Source organism: Lepidochelys kempii, chromosome 21, assembly GCF_965140265.1.
Source record: "Lepidochelys kempii isolate rLepKem1 chromosome 21, rLepKem1.hap2, whole genome shotgun sequence".
Taxonomy (NCBI): domain Eukaryota; kingdom Metazoa; phylum Chordata; order Testudines; family Cheloniidae; genus Lepidochelys; species Lepidochelys kempii.
In genome coordinates, this window is record NC_133276.1 from 10,596,611 (window position 1) to 10,618,667 (window position 22,057).

Consider the following 22,057-nt stretch of genomic DNA (forward strand, 5'->3'; position numbering starts at 1 on the left):
AATCCAGGGGACAGCTTGTGTAAATGGGAATAGCGCCACACACCCTGCTGGTTTTCACCAGCTTGGGAGCTGGCCCTGTAGGGTCATGGCTCTGCCATACTTACTCGCAGTGTGGGTCATTCACCCCTGTGCAAATGGCAAACACCAGGCCTATGCAACACAAACTGGAGGGACTCAAGTGCCGGCCTTCTGAAAAGTTTGGGGAAATTCCACCAGCCAAGCAGCTCCTTACTCCACCGGTAGTCCAACTGATTGCAAATGGGGCTAATCCCAGAGCAAGGTACCACTCCCAGCAAGCAGCCATGGCCATAAAGTGCCACTCTTCACGGATCTCTGCGTGGATGTGCACCTGCAGCCAATGCAAAGCCCCATTGACGAGGCCCAGGTGCTACTTAATCCTTCATTCCAGTGGGGCATGGCACAAGGATCCACCCACAGCGAGTGTAGTGCAGGATTAGGGCCTGTATAAACGGTATCACCTTCACCAAAGCCTTAGATCAGCAGAGCGTGGGGACCGTGGGGACCAACTTCTACCCAATTTAAAAAAAAAAAAAAAAAAATCGGTAGGTACAAATATTATCCAGCCTCAAAGTGCCTGGCTCCTCTCCAGCCCCGAAGGTCATTTTGTCCACTGGCTCGTATCATTTCAGCATAAGCACACCGAGGTGCCATCCGCAAATTTTCTTTAATAAAAGGAAACCACATCATATGGCCTGGTCTCTCCTCCTCTGTTCTGCAGAAACAGTTCAATGATTTATGCCAAAGCCATCGCCTCATACCCCTCTATGTGTCAGTCAAAAAAGTCTGAAACGCACAAACACGGGCCTTTTCCTATGGGTTCCCTTTGAATTGTGTTTGATTGGATTTGGTACATAGCGAATTCCCTGCTGGTAAGAATAGGGGAGGGGGCTAGGAGAGGAGACAAATCTAATTCAAACCAAAATATTAATAGAACTATAACGAGGCATAATATCCACACAATTAAAGCCATAAAGGGTCCTGGCAAGAACATGCGTTCACATATATATTTCAGGAGGGAGGGGGCATTGCTTTTTAAAGAGCATCCCCCTTGTGAGGAAATAGAACAAAGACGAGAAATCTTCTTGCTTGAGTTGCCGCAAGATCAGACAGAGGAACAAGGTGTTTTGTTGTTCAGTTCAAGGCTCCTGTTCTGTGCCAGTGACTCAGTGGAAGTCAAAGGGCCAATTTCTAAAAGGGGGGGAAGAAGTGAAGACCAAAAGATAAACACAATACCATTTTTGTTCAGCTGTTTTAGAGAAGAGCGTGCTAGATCCTCAGCTGGAGCAAAGCAGGGAAGCCTCATCAAACGAAGAGATGGGCCCATTAAAAAAAAAAGTTTCTGCTAAAAATCTTGGGTGAGAGACTCAGCTCAGTCTTGTGTCACAGCTCTGTCAGCTTCAATACAGTTACACCGGCTGATGTCTAAGGACCAGATATTCAGTCAGTGTAAATCAGCATCTCTTCATTTGAGCCCATGGGCCCGATCCCCAACTGGTGTAAACCAGCGTTGGTCAATGGAGTCGACAGAGCTACATAGAAATACTCCAGCCGAACATCCAGTCTAGCACGTTGAAATCAAATCAGCCACTTGCAAAATCCAGCATTTCTGTGTTTTGCAATGAAAGCCTAGATTTAAGTTACCAAGGGATGTGGGGGTGGGGTGGCCAGGAGGGAGAACAGATCTGCCAAAACATTAAATAAATATAAAAAATAAAAACAGGCACAAAAAAAACCCCCACCAATCTCCGATTTCTTTCTGCAAGAAAAAAAATAACTCCTACACACAAACAGCACATGAATGTGGGGAATAGATATGGATATTTCAGTTATTAAGATGGCTCTCTTATTGGATCAACATTCACACATCTAGCCCATGCTTCCCCAGAACAGAAAGAACATGATGATGCTGCATGTCAGACCATTTTTGGATAGATAGAGATAAAAAAACCTCGTATGTTGCCTCATGACTCAACCAGCTCTCTATGGAAAGTGTTGCATTTTAAGCATCCGGGATCATGTGAAGGAATCAGTAATATAAAGAGGGATGCCTGTTCTTTGTCTGACACCTCCTCCTCTGGAGTCAGTGATAATCACTGAAGAAAGCAGTGTCGACTATCTGCCAGGTGTGCGGGGGGGGGGGGCGGGGGGGCATTCAGAGAGCTCTTGGGAGTCCTTCTCCCCCATGCCCGCATTACTTTGCAAAGGCTGGGATGCTACCCAGAATCTTTGGCGTGTGCAGAGCAGGGAATTCTTTTGTGGACTGAGGCGCCGTCTAGTGCTCAGATGCATCCTGCTTGGCTGGCTGGATTAGCTGAGTTTGCATCCAGGCTGCAGCAGGGCCAGCCTGAGAGCCTCCCTGCGCACAGACGCCTGCTGAAATCCACAGCTGCCGGGCACAGGCAAAAGTTTGCTCCCATCAGATGAAAAGTGCATGGAAGAGGAGAAAAAAAAGAATGAGGAGAATAGACTGCAAATGCAACAGCATCTTTGCATGGAATGATACAACATCCCTACACAGAATCATGCACTCACATTACACACAGGTAGGTGTGTGTACACACGCTCATGCAAGTGTGCAGACCTACAGATGTTTGCAAACCCACACAACCTGTGTGCTGTAGAAGAGGAGCCTGGTCTATGACAAGGGGCCTAGATGCGACATTAATACAAATAATAAATAACTTGTGGGCAAGTTCACAAATACACCTGATCATTGTAAAGTCTTATTGAAAGAGTCCCCTAGCACAGTGCTTCTCAAGCTATCTGATGTGGGGGACCGGCAAATTTTTTTCCCCCCAATGTGCGCGCAGACCGGCAGCGGATGGCTCGCGGACTGGCACCAGTCTGCGGACCACCACTTTGAGTACTGCTGCCCTAGAACTTCTGCTCCAGGAGGTCCTGGACAGCAGAGGGAAGGAAAGAGAATGTGCCTGTCTAAGTTTAAAGCTGTGTGTTGTCCTTGAATGAAGATGTGAACATCCACAATCAATCAGGGAACTGTGGTAACGGGTACCCTCCTGCAATTGGGGCTTGAGACTTGAATGACTCAAGCAGTTGGGCTTTCAACCTTCCCCTTGCCAGACTCTCCCACTGGCAGGAATTGCTCGGGCAGACATTCAGCTTAAAATTTTCCCTTTGGTCATTGTCATCCTCTAAAACACGTACCCCTTTGCCACATTATGAAAAAAGGAGTGGAGAATCTATTCTGGAGTTCATTGCACCTTCACTATCTGTTTGAGCTGCTCTGTGAATCCAAGGCAGAATAAAGCAACCAGTTTCTTCTCTTCAGCAACACTTCCCCCTGAAGGCAGAACTGCTGTAAAGAGAAGCAAACTTGGCTAGCACATGCCTTGGATAAAACCAACCTCAGAGACTCATCCCAGAGAGACACGTCAGACGTCCTCACTTCTGACCGCACCATTGTCATAGACCTAGTCCCAGAAACACCTGTCATTGAAGGATGCCTCTGAGGCCACTGAACCTCATGAACTAGTGGATCTAGGATCACACCAAGATAGATATGAGGAGTATTGGGTGGGAATTTTGAGTGTTCCCCATATACAAGGCTGGGACTTTTCTGGGAAGTTGCCAGGTAGTGGCAAGCCCAACTGGAAACAGTGCCTAATTAAATTGTACAGCCAGCTTTTTAACAAACTTGTGCATTCAGCCAACACACATTGTGTTGACACCGTGTAACAATCTTTATAAGAGTCCATCATCCTCAGCATTGTCTGTTCAGCATTTATCACCTGTGCAATCTATAACATGGCGGATACTCCGTTATTAAAGAACCAGCGTAGCTGCTTCTAGCAATCATTTCAGAAAGGTGACTAATACGCTGGTGAGGAGGGTCTCTTGGGTTGAAGTGCAACCAAACTGTGTGTGGGGAGGGAGGGAGAGGGAATAAAAAAAAGTTTGGTTTCTGGAGCTTGAGCAAATAGAATGACAGCCTCTAAATACCGGGCACCAAAGCCCAGAGACACCACTGCCTGTGAGATTTTCAGATGCCTAGCGTTGGCTATATGAACACACAGGACCACACCCACCACTGCAACTCCAAACGATCAGTCAGGAGCTTAGAAAGCTCACCCCAGGTCCCTAGGAGTTCAGAGAGTCAGACCTGGAAACCCCTCCAATCTAGGATTAGTCCCTACACTAAGAGCCTGACTCTCACTTGCTCCATTCCCACACCTGGGCCCGGCACACAGAGGAAGAGGCAAAGTTGGCTTTTTGAGGCACCTTTGCACTCCACATGTTCTGGCCCTGCCCACCACCATCACCCCCACTCCCCTTATGAGCAGCCTCTCAACCCATGTGCCATGAGAGGCAGAGAACTACAACACTCTCTGGCTTTCTATCTATGCCCCCAATCCAGGGGGAGGCTGGGAGCCTTTATGCCAGCTCAAGGGAGGATTCTCAAGGGCCCTTTTCACCCACTCTAAGGCCCCTTTGTGTGGCCAGAAAGGTATAAGAGCAGACTTTAGCTTAACTGACAATCAGCCGCTAAAGAGACAGTGAGTGAGGCAATACCTTCAGACGCTGGTCCAATAGAAGATATCACCTCACCCACCCGATCGCTCCGATATCCCAGGACCAGCATGGCTACAGCACCACTGCCATCAGCCCCTACATATTTTAATGCTTTTACCAGGCCACTTTTAAACATTCCAAGCCATGAGGCTGCCACCATGTCCCTTGGGGAGATCATTCCAGCCTTACAGCACCCAGATACCACTTTAATGGGCAACCTCACAGAAACCTTGATACAGCTCACCACTAGGAGGCTTTTCCTGATATTCCACTTACGTTTCCCTTCGCTTAATTGCAACTTATTCTTTCTTGATTTACCCACTTGTTCTGCCCTGCCTACCCACCCCATCAGCCAGGTTCCTAGTATCCCAGTTAGAGAGGAGCAGGAAGTCGCATCCTCAAAAGTTAGGAAGAGGTTGACATTTCATTCTCAAATCAGAACAAAACATCAAATCTTGGGAAAAAATCTGTGAACCAAGAAACCCAAAAACAATTTGGATTGGGTCAGGCAAAACATTTCAATATGCTGAATTTCTGTTTAGGAGCTTTATTTACTTTTTTTTAAAAATTAATATAGCTGAACTAAAACTCTCAAACCCCAAAAAATCACTTCAGATTGAAATATTAAGCTTTTCATTTTCAAAATATCAAAACTAGACATTTCAAAATGGTTTCAAATCAGATTTGTCTAAACCAACCTGTTTTCGCCGACCGTTTCAGTTTTGACAAATTGACATTTTCTGGTGGAAAAAGCTTTCCCTTTGAAAGTTCCCAACCTGCTCTAACCCTGGTATTACTTGGACTGTTGGATCTTTAGGGGGCAGGGCCATCTTTTGTTCTGTGTCCATACAGCTCTGAACACAATGGGCCCTGGGTCCATGACTAGGGCTCCCAGTCACTGTTGCAATTAATAAAGAACATCTAAGCACATTATATCACCTCTGTATCAATATGTTTGAAAGTCTCTTCCTCCCCATTAACATTTGTTGCTACTACAATAGAACCTCAGAGTTACAAACACCTCGAGAACGGAGGTTGTTCGTTACTCTGAAATGGTCATAACTGAACAAAATGTTTTGGTTCTTTCAAAAGTTTACAATTCAACATTGACTTAATACAGCTTTGAAACTTCACTATGTAGAAGAAAAATGCTTCTTTTAACCATCTTAATTTAAACAAAACAAGCACGGTTTCCTTACCTTGTCAAATCTTTAAACTTTCTCTTTATATTTAATAGTTTAACACAGTACTGCACTGTATTTGCTTTTTTTTTTAATCTCTGCAGCTGCATGATTGCATACTTCTGGCTCCAAATGAGGTGTGTGGTTGACCGGTGAGTTCGTAACTCCAGTGTTCGTAACTCTAAGGTTCTACTGTAGGCTTAGAGTCACTAAATTTGTCACATGAATTGGTTTTTAAAAGCTTTTTTCCCCCTCTGGAGGGCAGATGCTTACATGGTTCAAAACCAATGACATGGTTTGAAAGAAAGAGGCTATTTTGAGTAAGCGATTACTCCATTTTTTTTTGGTCTAAACAACAAAGAAACAAGAAAAGCTGAGACACAGTGTTAAGTCTGAAATACCTCCCATTGTGCAGTCTTAGCACATTTTTGATAGGGCTCAGGAGAATCCATGGCCTAGTTCTGAAATTAGACACCAAAGGCAGAGAATTCATGGAACCTGTTCTATTAAAAAAGCCAGCTCTGCCCATGGTCTGTACCTGGGAAGTCATTCGTGAATCCTGTGTAAGTTGTACATTTAGGGGCCCAACAGGGATGTTTAAGAATAGCAAGGGGCCAGACCCCCAGCTCGGAGAAGCCAGCTCATCTCCACTGATGCCCATTTATGCTGATTCACACCCGCTGAGGATCTGGCCTGAGACTTTGCTAGTCTCTTCAGTGAAGAAAAAAAAAAAAACACACCACCCGTTAGCCAGCAAAGGGGGCCAGTTGCTGCTCTTAGCAGAAAGGCCAAATAACCAGAGATGCTATCCATGGTACCCAATGCACTTCTGGAAGGTGACACAGTGATGAGTGCAGGATAAGAACTTGCATAGGGCTCAACCCTGCAAGGTTCAGAGTACTCCGCCCCCATCCAGCAAAGGGTTTTACTTTAAGTACTTGAGTGGGTACATTCTTGCAGGATCAAGACCTAAAACTGGAAGGACTGCATGGGCCATTGAGACTCATCCAAAGAGTTTGCATTGAGGGACATCAGCAGGGAATTGTGCAGGGCAGGTTGTCCTGCTGGCACCTAGGTTGTCCCTGTTCTGTGAGCAAATAGTTCAGTCTCCAGGGCTGTCAGTCCAGAAGCTTTCCCCAGCATTAAGTGTGCATAGATTTAGTAATGAAGTGTTTGAACAGCCAGCAGGAAATGCACAGCCAAGGGTGCAGGTCACCTGACTGCAGATCATCCAGCTGCAGAACAGATCCATCCTTAACTCATACCTTTGGGGGTGTTGGGGACCTCAAGGAGAAGGGTGAGCTAAGGGTGCCATCCCTGCCTCTGAGCTGCTTGGCCCTTGTCCAGCAACCTCTCTCTGTACCAAATACATTTCTAGAGCTGCAGGATTTTGCTGGGAAATCTTAACATACACCCCAAGCCACCAGCACATCACCTTTGCCTCATGATGAGACTGAACTGCTGAGGATGCAGGGGAAAACTGGGACTGAATCTCTAGGGATCATCCTGAAATGGACTCTGGGGTGAAGCCTTGATGGGTGGAAAGGAGCCCTGTGTGGATTTTTGTTCCTACTTGGACCAGTCTCCCCTCCTCTTTGCAAATCGGCAGACAGAGACAAGTCAAGTCACTGAGTAAAGGACAAGCAGAGATCAAATTGTTAGGTAGACACAGGGAAATCCACGAGTTAGCCAGCAAAACCCTCTGCAGTAGATTGAGCAAGTCAGAGGGTGAAATTCACCCCCAGCAGAAAGGCCACGCAAGCAGCATCTGGCCCCGAGATCGCAAGCTCCTTGGGGGTGTGGAATCTTCACATCCCAAGCGTACGTACAGCACCTTGCAGCCTGGATCCCTGATTAGAGCCTCTGTGTGCTACAACACTGCAAAGGCCCATGCACCACTTAAGATAGGACTTGAGTGGATTTCACCCATACAATGAAGGAGGCTCTCTTGGTGCAATCTGTGAATGGGTGAAGCCCAGCAGCTGACCAATCTCCGAGAGAGAGACCAGTGCCTCTTTCCCTCCAAACCCTACATGCAAAGCTAGAGGAGAGGAAACTTTGGCGATTTCTGCACTACACTAGACAGGGAAGAGTCAGATCATTCTGCATACGCCTCTCAACCAGCAAAGGCGGATGGGGGAGCCTCATATGGAATTGGCAGGAAGGGGGGATTCTATTAGCGCTTGTCATGGTCTCTTTACAACACTAACAAACTGAGGCCATGAGATCAGAGGAGATTATGTTAAAACTTACGCTAATTAACCATCACAGCCAAAGAGCTGGAGGAAGGCGAGCACGTCTCAGCGGGAAAGCACACACTCAGCAATTAGAACAATTCCCAACTTCGCTGCGGATTACTTGGTCACATTCAAACGAGGGCAGATGAGTCTCAGCCCAGAGCCATGCGGGAGGCTTTGCAAATACTTTAGAAGGGCTGTGTGCCCATTTACACAGGCTGGCGGGGGAGGGGCGGTCTGATCACCCCTTTGCTCACCAAGGATGTCTGCTGGCATCAAGTGTGTGATTGATAGCCCTGAGGAGTGCAATTATCTACCCTTCCCCCACACTTCCCTGCCAGTATGCCCCAGCCCCGACAGTGGGACTGCATCTGAGACAGAGGGGTTCAGTCTGTGTCCCATTCAGTCTTACTCATAGACTTTAAGGTCAGAAGGGATCATTATGATCATCTACTCCGACCTCCTGCATGACGCAGGCCACAGAATCTCATCCACCCACTCCTGTAATAAACCCCTAACCTATGTCTGAGCTATTGAAGTCCTCAAATCATGGTTTAAAGACTTCAAGGTGCAGAGAATCCTCCAGCACGTGACCCTTGCCCCACACTGCAGAGGAAGGCAAAAAACCCCAGGGCCTCTGCCAATCTGCCCTGGAGTAAAATTCCTTCCCGACCCCAAATATGGTGATCAGCTAAACCCTGAACATGTGGGCAAGACTCACCAGCCAGACACCCAGGAAAGAATTCTCTGTAGTAACTCAGATCCCACCCCATCGAACATCCCAGGCCATTGGGCATATTTACCGCTAATAGTCAAAGATCAATTAATTGCCAATTGTCTTCTACTGAAAGGGCCAGCCACTGGGACCAGACCACAATGGGGACCCTTGCCACCAAGGCCTGGAGTGACACATGTACACTCAGCAGACTCCAACCAAAAACAGCTTCCCATCGCTCTTGAGCTGGGATCTGAACCACACAGATCTAGAAATGAATGGCTCAGCAGATTGTGACTGAACCCTGGGGCTAACCTGACCCCTCTGCCACTGGCTTAAAAAGAGAGCAACCCCGCTCCCCAGTCACCTCACATCCACAGCAGTGACACAGCGATGTCTTCCCCCATTACAGATCCCCCATGGGATTCACGCACCTCACCAAAGGCACAAGCGTGGGGGTGAAAAGCCAGATGATGCATGGAAGCCCGCAGTTGCTTGCATCTCAGCAGCTAACTGGAGACCAGGACCCCATGGGGCTAGGTGCTGTCCAGGCACATGGTAAGCGACTCGAAGAGCTTGCGATACAGGTAGACCAGACGAGGAAGCCTTTGGATCCCTGTGTAACAGGTGAGGAGCTGAGTCTTGGGGAATCTAAGTGGCTCGTCCAAGGTCATGCAGGAAACGGAATTAAAAAAAAAAAAAGAACTAAGCCAAAGCAGAGTTTAGAAACATCTCTGTTCTCTTCTCCCTTTGGCTGGGAGCTGGAGCAGCAGCCATGCGGTTACAGTAATAACATGAAGCCAGTGAGTATCAAGCCCTGGAGGGATTCCTTCCAGTGACCAAGTGACAGAGCTGGCTAATAAGCACAGAACGTTGGCCAGGCGAATATCATGAGAGCTGCCATTTGTTTTAGGCTAACTATTGCGCAAAGCAAAACCCATTTTCATCTCAATTTAAAAGCAGGCCCAGGGTGATGACTGGAGGGGGCTGTTATTCCCTGCCTATTTTTTAAAAAAAAGTCATCTCATGGACACGGCTGCAGGAGCCCCAAGTGGGAGCTTACAACTCCTACCTTATGCTTTAAAAGGGCTTCCACACAGCATGCACCACACAGCCCAGCGCCGGCAGAATGACAGGGGGCTCGACACACGCTTTAAAGTGACGCCTCTGCACGCAATGGCAAAATTCACTCGTGCACAAAAATTACACCAGATATAAATCTGGCCTATAAGATTTTATCCCACCCCCGAGTCGAATATACTTTCCAGGCCTAACGTAAGTGGGTGCAACTCCACTGTGCTTCCTTACACCAGGCCTGAGTTTAGTCCAGTCTCCATTTCCATTTCTGGTCTTCCAGATTACCAAGAAAGCAGTGCATAGAAGCAATCTGTTTTACAGCCTGAATGCTGGCCTGCTAGAACATTAGTCTGTGTGCGCTGCCCTTATGCATCTGAGATACAGAGCAACAAGGGGAGCCCTGGAGACCCCGTTTTAAGACACAATGTGCAACGAGCCATTGCTGGAGTGGTACAGCGATCACGGTGGTTAGTGTGGCTCAGACCTAGCTCCTTCAGCACCGCTAAAACTCCTTCAGATGCCTAAAAAAGGAACAGGCTTTTGTACCCGCAGGGGGCAGCCATTAGGAGTGACCTGGCTACACAGAACAGGCAGTGGCAGCACACGCGGAAGGCATCTCGGGCATCCCCTCGAATTTATCTTTTCACTGGGAAATTTGTTTCCAGCACGCCAGGCCCACTAGGTATCGTTTAAAGTTTTCCCCTCAGCAGTAGGAGGAAGGATGGGGACCAGGACTCAAGAGAAGTGGATTCCACTCTGGGCTACACCACAGATTGACCTTGGCCAAGTCACTTCATCACACCATGCCTCAGTTTCCACATCTGTAAAACAGGGCTAATGATAATCCCTTTGTCCATTCAGACTGTAAACTCTTCAGGGCACAGACTCATGTGTCTGAATAGTGCCTAGCAGATTTGAGCCAATATGGGAGCTCCAGGCACAAACTGTCATGCATCATAAAATAATCAGCAGGGTGATGAATTATCTTGGGTGGAGTGGAAGCATGGAAGATCCACGAGAGGAAAACAGCATCTTCAGCTGGATTTCTCCTGTGGGTGCTGCCCTGCAACCCTGCCTAGTATGCTGCACAGTGTTGGGTCTCTTTTTTAAAAGAAAGCAAAGAAGCTTCCCCTTGTCCCGCGGATGTGCAATACTCCAGAAATGCGCTCGTGTCCTCAAACTCCGGCTCGGAAGATTTCTTGAGAGAGAACAGACACATCATTAGGGTTTCTATTTGATGTGTGGGGGCTGTTTCCACCCGTAGCAATCATTCGGTAGCAGTTTAAAAAAAAACCTAAAAACGCAGCAGCAGCATTTGGTAGTAAAATTAACAGTGACGGCCAGACAGCACATGGTCCCTCAGCTCCTGATAGGATGATTAGAGAAAAATCTTTACACATTAGCCAAAGCAAAACCTGTGTGGGTTAATCCGCTCAGACTGCTGCACCTGGCCAGTCCAGTTTACAAAGGAGGTAGGTGTAGTGGGTAGGCTATTAGCCTCAAACTCAGGAGGCCTGGTTCAATTCCCTGCCTTGTAAGAATCCCTGCATGCCCTCAGGCAAGTCACTTGACAGCCTCTTGAAAGTCTGGTCTTAGGGGGGGCAAGCATGTGTTTTAACTCGGGTTCACTAAAACATGGTAGCCACCATGAGGTAAAAATCCTAGCAAAGCCCAGGTAGTGTGTAGTTTTCACATGAGTTAGCAGGTTGAGGGATAGGTATGGGACCTAGGCTCCCCCTTGATCTTTAATGGGACCTGCTAACTTGGATGAAAGCTACAGCCTGCTTAGTCTTCATTAGGCTTTTACCTCACATGAGCCAGCAGAAGGTCAGAACCCAGCTTTTTTCCTGGTGAAGATGCACTAAGCCCCTGTGTATAGATGGGAACTGAGCCAGTGGGGACAACAGCCCTGCCCTGCCTCACAGGGTGGTGTGAGGATAAATGAAGGTGCTTAGATACTATGGTGATGAGGGCCACAAGAAGTCATGGGTTTACTCTGCAGCAAGGGAGATATAGGTTAGATGTGGGGGCGGGGGAAGACTAACTAGAAGGCTAGCTAAGCTCTGGAACAAGCTGGGATCCCCGTTACCGGAGGTTTTTAAGAACAGATTGGACAAATGCCTGTCAGGGATGGTCTAGGTGTATTAGGTCCTACCTCAGCACAGAAGGCTGGATGGGATGCCCTCTTGAGGTCCCTTCCAGGCCTACCTTTCTACGGTGCTTTTTATATTCAACAGGTTATGACACTATGGACTCCTCTTCCTCAAGCCTCTGCGAAAAGACGGGCTCATTCAGCATTCTGTCCACTATCTGGTGGAGGTAACACACAAGAGCAGCTCTTCTTTGGCATCAAAGGGCCTGCCTTCGAGTCCTCCTGACAAAGTTATACACTTGAGGGTTGGAGTAACTGCCTATGCTGGCTACCTGAACACTGCTGCAAGATGTGCAGAAAATACCAGAGGTATTGACTATTTCAGAAGCCTCTAGAGACCACAACGGAGACTAGGGCCCACAGGATTCGGGGCTATACAGTCAGAGTGAAATGGGCCCTGAGTTTACAATTTAGCCTGCTTTTACAGATGGGGAACTGAGGCACAGAGTCTAAAGCCTGGTCTACACTTGGAATGTAATTCGACACAGCTGCAGCACTCAGGGGTGTGAAAAATTCACACCCCCCACAGTGCTATAACTAAGCCGACCTAACCCCTGCTGGAGACGCAGGTAGGTCCACAGCAGAACGCTTCCAGTGACGTAGCAACTGGTGCTCAGGGAGCAGAGTTCTTACAGTGACAGGAAAACCCTTTCAGTCATTGCAGACGGCGTCTATGCTAAGACCTTATGGCAGCATAGCTCTGGCGCCGTAGGTATAGTCCCTGTACCGTAGACAACCCTTAAAATGACTCATCCTGGGTCTACCAAGGGAGTCTGACAGAGCAAGGAAACAAACCCAGGTCTCTCTGGTTCCAAATCCAGTTCTTCAACCACAGTCGTCCCCACCCCCACCCCGATCCTCGCCAGTGCTCCTGAAAGGCACCAGTGATGAGAGAGAGGAGACAGCCTTGGGAGCACAGGGGGAAACAGCCCGGCAGAAATAATGGCTTGTGTTCTTTTTGGAACTTTTTCATAATTCATACAACCATCTCCCAAAAGGAAAATCCTCTCAGGCATAAAATATTCATGTCCTAATACTTTGTAATGAAACCGCCTCCTCCTGTGGGCACGCCCAAACCCTCAAGGCCAGCATGGATTTTCCTTTGTTAAAGTAATTATGTTTCTTATTGATTCAGTGTTATGATGAAAAGGCTGCACTTTGGGAAGTAAAACAGCACAGCCCTTCTCTATTTCTCTCTCCCATTCCTCAGTGCTCTAGGGCTGCTTGCCCAAAACCTGTCTTAATCTCAGGTCTGCTAACTTTATTCTTTCCTGAGGCCATGGAAACAGTGTCTACAACCCCAAGCATTAAAAACAAAAAAAAATCCATCAGGTTTCTCAAAAACCATGAGATTAGTTTAAAAGTCATGAGATTTAAAAAAAAAATATTCTGCATTTTTCCTTTGCCTTCTGGTTTCTGAGCGATCAGGGGACACATGAGTCATGTCTCTAAATGTCTCTAGCCCCTGTGGTTGCAGAGAAACTACTAGTTTTTGTAAATGAAAGCTGAGATTCTCCTAACATCACAGGACTCCAGAAGCTGAGGCTTTACGACACACACTAAACGTCGCAAGATTTGGTAATGCCATGTTAACGAATGCAGCCCTAGGTAGCCACCAGTTGTAGGTTATTCTCTACTTCCCTTCCGAGTTCAGTTTGGAGACACACGCCCATTCTCACCTTGAACCCAGCCATTGGGGATCCCCTTCTTCCCATGAAGGGAGACAAAAAAGGGGCCCTTCACCAGTAAGTCAAGCCAGCCCCCCCACACCCCCCAGACATCCCCCCCTCCCACCACCAGGGACAGAATCTCTCTTCCAGTCTGGACTAACCTTCCCTCTCCTGCCCCGCCAATCATCCAGATGACCCCATTTCACACAGGGCAGACCAGCCCTTGGTTCCACATTCCAACCCCCCCCCCCCACCAAATGCAGAGATCTGAAAGGATCCCGTGTTAATCCGCACCTCTCTTACCCCACTCACTCACTCTGAGCATCCTGGCACCAGAAGGGTTAAACACAAACACAGAGAGAGGAACAAATGTCTGGGAGGCTAAATAAGAAGCTGCTGGTTCCCTTGCCTTGTACTTGGTACCAAGTCAGGCCATCCATTTCCCTCCCATACAACGCCGGCTCCCCACGGCCCAATTCCTTGCTCTCCCATCCCAGCTCCGCAGCAGATGACAGTGTGTGCCACCCACAGAGCCAGCTCCTCTGTGGCGGGGTCCGAGCAGGCTCTGTGTCCGGCCCTAGGCAGGCCCCACACACACACACGCCAGCCAGGAGAGCAGTTAGGGTGCTGGCAGAGGGGAAGGGGGACGCCCCCCACTCTAGGAGTCTGAGCTCACCACAGTCATGGGTCCAGCTGCACCTTGCACCCGCTCAGGGCCGTTTGGCGTTTGGCCAATTCTGTCGTGGCGGAAGAAACCAGCAGCAGCTGAAAGCTCCCCGGGGACAGCCCATCATCATGGGAGCTAAGGAGCTGGAGAGGCAGGGGGCAGCTTCCTCACTACCCCCTTCCCCGACCCCTCCCCACGAGCCCTCCAGGGACCTCCTGCAATGCCTCCCGGCACCTCCCCACCCAAAAAGTGCACCAGAACCCCACGCTTCAGTACCCCCACCCCACCATCAAATCCCACTCCATTACCCCCAGCAGCCTACAGCCCCCCCAACAATAGGCTCCCATGAACCCATTATCCCCCTCCCAGCACCCCACTAGCCACCATAAACCCCCCCGCAGCTGCCAAAAGCCCCCCCATTACCTCCCCAACAGCCCCCAAGGAACCCCTCTGCCCCCCATGTACCAAAACCCTTCCCTAGCTCTCTTCCAGCTGATGAAACCCTTCGGGCCACCCCATCAGCATTCCTCTACCAATGAGCGGCCTTGACCCACTGAGCCATCAAGCCCTCTAACCTCTAGAGATGGGCTACAGGCATCTGCCCAAGGTCCCTTTGAGGGCCAGCCCCACCAAAAAATGCTCACCCATATCGGAGGGGCCACAATGCCCTCCTGCCGGCCCAGAGCTGCCCATAAGCTGCGTCCCTGTCATCAGCTCCATCTCCATCCCTCTCACTCCTCAGCTCTCCCTTGGGCTCCCACCCATCTTCCAAATGAGCCACTGGGTATTACTGACATGAATCCCAGGGATCGAAATGCTGCCAAGGAAACCTTCATTGATGGCAAAGGCAAAACCTCCCTTCAACCACTCCCGGCTCTGGAGCGTTGCGGTCTCGCAGCTCCCCATCTGCAAGGATCCTAACCCTCCTACATCCATCTCCACCCCCCTTTCCGTGGCATCATGTTCCCAGCTGATCCCCCTCCCTGACCTGTTCCCGGCCCATCTCCCCGCCAGCCCCTTGGACTAGAGTTTCCCAAATAGCTTAGCTCCTGTTTAAGGCACCCAGAGAAGAGGTTGGGTTTTCAGAATGGCTCTGAGCATTGGGTGCTGAGCCCTTCTGAATATCTGGCCCCAACTGTGGGGGCAGAGCACACAGTCTGGTTTTTGTCCTCATATGTGAGCAGCTAACAGAGCTCCTGTCCACTGTGTGTCAAGGATAGAAGTGATTTGGTTAGGGAATGGGGAGAGCAGACAGATGGGAGGATTCAGGGGGGCAGCTGCACCCCATTCCCTGCACACAGTCCTAGATTTAATTACACCCAAAAAGCTACATGAAGTTTGCAAAGCCAAACACTCCAAAGTCAGCAAATCCCCAAATTAAGGTTGCATGTGCTTGTCCCTCTCCATCAACGTTGGAGAGGGAAGATTTTTGTTTCCCCACCGCTCGCTGTCTAAAGTGGCAGCGGGTCCCAAACTTATCTGCAGAGCACTTGATGATGCTGGCTACATGGGACCAGATCCTCAAGAGTATTTAGGCCTCAAATTCCCTATGGGAATTTGGCACCTTGGAGGGTCTGAGCCATGGGGCTGGTTCTCTTCATTTCCAGCTGTTGGGTTGCATTCGATGTAGCTGGGGAAACATTCAGGGCATCCCTAGGTTGCTTTTCCATGACAGCGGGGGCTGGAGTTGCCTTCAGGGATATTCTGTGATCACTAATGTTAGGGGAGGTGCCCACAAGACAATCACTATTAAAATGTGGTCCTGCCCAATCTCATCTCCTTTTCAATGGCCCAAGCAAGGGCTCTTCTGCATTCAGAGTCAGGTCCTGTCGGATGCTGAGTGTTGCGGTCTTGCAGCTGATAACAACAGCTCAGCTCCCCAGCAATCAGACTAAAGGGGACTTAAACGGAGACATCCAAAGCAATGGACCACTTGATTATTTGAGAGTATAATTGCTTAGGTTTTGGAAGAGGAGTCACCTTCTGCTCCAGGAAAGGTGGGCTTGCGGTTAAGACAGGAAATTTGGGCTCATTTCTGAGCTCTGCCAGATACTTCTGTTGTACCTCTGTGCCAGTCACCTAGCTTGCCTGTGCCTCAATTCCCCATTTATAAAAAATGAACAATCCTGTATTCCTCCCACCCCTTTCTGGACTCTTGCTATTCAGCCTGACCGCTGTTGTAAAGGACAGGCCCTGCCCCCCAACATGTCTGTGCAGCACCCAGCACCATCTCAGTTAAGGCCTCTAGGTGCTACCATAACACAAATAACTGGGTGAGACTCCCCTTGCTTTGGATGGGACTAGGCTGACTGCAGATCTCAGAGCAATACCCATTAAGGAAGACTATCTCAAATTAATCCTGCTTTTCCACCATCTTAGGCCTTAAGTGCAGTCAGTCAATGACTCCCTGCTGATGTTTAAGAGACATGAGCTTGAGCCACAGGAAAAAAAAAAAAAAAAAAAATCAAGTGGTTCAGAGTCAGGAGCATTCGGATCCGGGTTTTCAGTCCATCCTATGATGAAGAGAAGAGCCATTTGCACTGTACGGACCAGGTCATGCCAGCTCCGGTTGCAAAGCTCCCCCAAGGGAGAGGGCATTCAGATCTAGAAGCAAAAGAGTGAGCGAGCTGCACTGGGGCAGATCCCGGGACTCTGAGCAACATGAGAACTGGTGCAATGGAAACAGTTCAGAGCTGCATCCAGCCATCCTGGCCCGCATGATTAATCCCGTTGATGCCAGGAGCAGGCAGAGTTCTCCTCTCTTGGCATCGCTCCTGCCAGCAGCATTCTACCCTAGCCACCCCGTCTCTTCCCTCCCAACTCTTGCTCGGCTCTATGAGGAGCAGGCAGGGACACTGCCAAGTAGGGTGTATCCTTAAGGAACCTCTCCTTTCCTTCCTTGTCTGGACAGAAGCCAGTGCTCCCGACACCAAATACCTCCCCAGAGCAGCCGCGCAGCCTGGGGCCGTATCCGCGGAAAGAGCCAGGAAAGCTTTCACTGCTTCCCTCCCCCAGCCAGGGAAAGAAAGAGGAGAACAGCAAGGCTGCTATGCTGGGGCTGGAAAGTGCTTCAGGGCTGGGACTATTCCTGGTAAAGAGGGGCCTAGAGCCTAGGCACAGAACCACCACACTGCCCCCATACGGGCTCAGATGGAGGGGGGCACATCCATTTGTGCAGGTCAAGGGAGAGGAGAATAGACTTAATACAATAAGGGGGCTACGGTGCCTTTAAGGTACTCTGGATGGAGTGGAGCGGCTCTGCTCCATGGGGGAACACTGGGGGGCACTGTGCAGCCTGCGGGGGGAAAGCAGCATGCATTCTCCTTCCCAGCCCACTACCTCTCTAAAGGGCTGGGCCGCCAACCCATCCCCTCCCAAGGGGATCATGGCAAGAGCCCTGTATGGACCTTGCGTTTGGAGGAACAGAGACCACAATGACCAGTAGCCTCTGAACTGGGGGTCTTACGACCTCTCCTTCACACACAGCACGGATTCCAGCCTCCCACTGCAAATTCACTGCAAGCTATCATGCTGTGGATTTTTTTTTGTATCAAGTTGCAGGGAAGAGGAGGAATGCTCCAGCTAGATGTTTCCCTTTCTGCAAGCAGCTGTGAAATAGTTGAGTTTAAAAAGCAGCTGCCATCATTAGGCTCCAGAGTCACCACCCCACAGAGGAACAGAGATTGTCTGTACTTCTCACAGCTGTTTCAGAACCTCTGCAGACACAGCTTTCATGGGGGTATAAATAAGGAGTAACTCCACTGAAGTCAATGAAGGCACACCACAGAAAACAAAACGAACAAACAAACAACCAACCACCCAGTTGAGCAGAGAATTCTGCCCGAGATGACAATACAGCAGTTTACAGTCAGTTCATGTTTTCAAATTTAGCTTAGTGATGAGGGTTAGAAACAGACACGTGCACCCCAAGGGCTTGTCTAACAGGATTTCTTGTGCCTTTAACTATATCAATTTGAGACAGATCTAGCTGAAGTGACAACCTCCAAGTGTGGGTGCAATAACATTGCTATAACAATGCTTACACAGCTATAGGGTTATTCCCATAATGTCAGGGAACAATACCAGCTTAAGACACCTTCATATCAATAAACCCGCATCTACGCTAGGTGTTGTACTGAGTGAGCTATTTTGGTTCAAGTCACTTTGCTAACACCAGTACAAAAGACTGTTTAAGATCAGGCTTACATGAAATAGATTCTGCAGTACTGTTCTGCTTGGTAGCTGCAGAACAATTGGCTGCTCACAGTCCACGCTGAAGGATTAAATCTTCTGGCTAAGGAGATAGTCCCCATTGTTTCACCAGCTGCCGTTCCATCCAGGGTACAGGCAAGCACAGAGATATGTACAAAGAGGGGGGAAAAAAAGATATCCCTGACTTTGCGATCAGAGAGCTACACTGTATCTGTACAGCTTAAAAGTAAACCCTCTCTTGGAACAGAGTTAAAATGACAGCATTAGTTTAATTACTCCCATCTTGTTCAGAGCGATATGAACGCTAATAAAATATGGCCCAGATTTCATGGTTTTTCACACTATAAGCCAATTAAAAACGGCCTCTGACAACAGGTCTGCTTTAAATTACTCAAGCTTTGCCTTGAACTTGGAGAATCAGGAGATACGCGTGTGTGTAGACACACACACACCCCCAATCAACACCTTCCCCCCACCCCGCCCTGCGATGGCAGTGCAAGACACTTGGACACAATGCTGACCTCCTTCAGTGGGTGGATTTCTAACACTAGCAGCAGCAGCAACCTTAACAAGCCTATGTAAAGAGACCCCAGTGCATGAGAAGCGGAGAAAGAATAAATCAGGTACATCACACAGCGAAGAGGCTCCTTGCCGAATCCCAGCGGTCAAGCAATAGGAGAAAGATCTCTGCACGATCATGTGAGACGGCGGCATAAAACCAGACAAAAGGCCACAGGAGACAGGTTAAAAACAAACAAAAAAACAGCTTGATGGATTACTTTTCACCAAACGATGAAAAACGACCTGCAGAAACTGATACACAATGTGATCCAGGATTAAGAGTCCGCTTTGGACGGTGCTTAAAATGCGTTCAGGTGGCTTCTGCTCCAGTTCTACCAGGGCCTGGTAGACTCATTGCACAGTAAAACAGAAGCCAGAACAGGGCCCAAGGCAAATACACGATTGAAATGTCAAAGCTCCGGGGTGTTTGGGCCCAGGATTCTGGTGCAGCCTATTTAAAAGGCTGGGACCAATTGCAAATTTCAGAGTCACCCCCAGGAAAAAAACAGGCTAGGCCACAGGAGTGGGAGGCAAGAGAACAGAGCTCTGGATCTGCTACAGACTCCCTCGGGTCAGTCACTTCACCTCTATGCCTCAATTCCCCTATCTGTAAAATGGGGATAATCCTTACTCCTACCTATCAGTCTGGTCTATTTAGATTGGAAGCTGTTGGGGTCAACAACGGTCTTACTCTGCGTACAGAGTCACAGGGCTTGGATTTTGGTTAGGCATTACACTGCTACACGAACAACAGACCAGGGTTTCATGCCTAGACTTCCAAAGCTTGGATCTGGGGTTCTGACTAGAACAGATGGCTTCTAGAAAGACAGATGCCTTCCCCCTCTCCCCTGCCCCAAAACATCTGGAGGAGATAGATGCCTTTGTTTTAAAAGAGGAAAATTAAGCTCTGCAATAGAGAGACGATGCCAGGCAGATGTTGCTTTTCGCAGCAGCAGGGATGGGAGAATGCCATGGGCTTTGATGGCTGCATTTGAACAAACACCAAGAAGCTCAGTGGCTTCACTATAGCTTACGCAATCTCTCCACACCTTGGGCATCAGACTGGGAATCTCGCCTGGGTTTGGGGAGGCTTCTGATTCTTCTTAGTCCCTGTTGAGCCAGAATTAACCTAAGAGGAGCCTGTATCTTTCCACATCTGGATTGGGGCTTGGGATCTCACCATGCCAGGGTCTGTCCACAGTACAACAGTGTCTGCCCCAAACAGCTTCCAACTCCCATCTGCACCCCGAGTTGGAAATGCCTCATGGAGTCTCCCTGTAAATCCAGATCTTGTTTGCAAAGCGTAGGAGTCAAAACGATGATATTCCCGGTCTCCTAGGTGTGAAGCTATGCCAAGCCTCTCTGCAGATGTAATATCCATTTGTATCCTTTTGATCTTTAGGCAAGACTTGCATAAAAAAAAAAATCAATACTGATTAGAAAAAAAGACAGACAAGGATTTTTCTGACTGAACTGCCAGCTGCAGCTGGGTCTCTCCACTTTTCACATCATCCCCACATACAGGTGCTGCCCTCAGAACAGGGCTGCTGAGGTGGCAGCAGAATAGACTCCTGCTGGCTCTCCCATAGCACGCTCGCTCTATAGGGCTGATGCAAGCCAAGGCTTGTTTGTGTCAGTCAAGTCAGAAGCTGGGGCCCTGCACAGCAAGAATGCCAGTGTCTGGGGGGGATCATAGAGGAACTGAGCTTCCAGCACACCACATTACATCATGCCAAAAGCCAGACCAGACGACAGGATACTGCAGTCGTCAGATGCTCTTGTTACAGCATATTCCCCCCCGCTCACCAATATGACAAACGTGTCGATTCACACAGGGGAGGAGACAAGCATTTTTTTGCTCCTGGGTCAGATCCAGCTCTGGCGTTACGGACCAAATCTGAAGCCCGTTGGAGTCAATGGAAAGACTGAGCTTTGGATCAGGCCCCATAAGTATGGTCAGTCTCCTCAATTTCAGCAAAGCTGTTGCTGCTGAAGCCAGGGGTCAATGTACAATAGGCCAGCACCTCCAGAACCCCCGCAAAAGGGAGTGCAGCAATCCCTTGTGCACCCCATAGTCTACCTGATGCTCCCCTTGGGAGGGGTACCTCATGCAGGAGGAGTAAGGGCTGCAACAGTCCTACAGGCAGAAAGGGGCAGTGATGTACAAAGACGGGAACAGAGTAAAAGCAGGGAGATGTGAACTGCAGTGTACACGCAATAGAGGCACAAGTCAGCATCCTGGCAGGCTGGCTAGCACCAGGCAGGGATTGCACAGGAGCTGGCAGAGGGAGAGGTGAGGGGCACCAGTCATTAGCTAGGATTGCTCCAGGAACTCAGCGAGGCCGAGCTGGGGAGGGCACCTCATTTTGTTTTAAAAAAAAAAAAAAAAAGAAAGCTGCAGGTCCAGCTCCACAATGGATTTGACTCATCCAGCCCCTGCTCTCAGGTACCCGCAGAGCAGTATAATCAGAGGCAGTTCTGGTCCATGCACAGCCCCCGGCAGCACGCATGACTCATCCTGCAGTCCCTTGAGCACGACGGCGCGTGCCGGGAGGTGAGCTGCACTTCATTAGTTTAATTTTATTTGCTTGGTAGGTGAGCGGAGAGAACAGAACTCAAGCTCTCCCCCTGCCCACCTGCAGTCCATGCAGCCGGTGTCACAGCGCAGGGAAAGGCAGAATGTACAACAGCAAGGCACAGAAGGGAAGGCCGGGATGGACTGGGGGCTTAGGAGATCTGCATTTAATTCCCAGCACTGCTGCCATTTTTCTGTGGCCTGGTTCCTTGTCTGTTCTCCCCGCTCTTATGTGTAAGGTCAGTGGGGCAGGGACAGTGTCTTCCTATGGGTCTGTACGGTGCCCTACACAGTGGGGCCCTTGTCTTTGTTAGGCATCTCTAGGCTCTTCTGTAAAAGACAATCTCACGCAAGAGCCTGCTGTACTGGTGGCTGGGTGAATTGCATGGACGTGATCCCTCTTTCAGCCCCAGACACTGGTACCAGAGGCTGCTGCCTTAGAGGCAAAAGCCCTGAGCC

The 22,057-nt window shown here is 49.1% G+C and overlaps 1 protein-coding gene across 1 annotated transcript in view; it reads right to left on the reverse strand.

Annotated features, from left to right (window-relative positions):
* Window positions 1-20,786, reverse strand: part of GRM4 (glutamate metabotropic receptor 4) — a 233,381-nt gene extending 212,595 nt beyond the window's left edge. Inside the window, exon 1 of the mRNA XM_073319848.1 lies at window positions 20,073-20,786. The gene's annotated coding sequence lies outside the window, so the exon portion shown is untranslated. The remainder of the gene's footprint in view (window positions 1-20,072) is intronic.
* Between the last annotated feature and the right edge of the window lie 1,271 nt (window positions 20,787-22,057).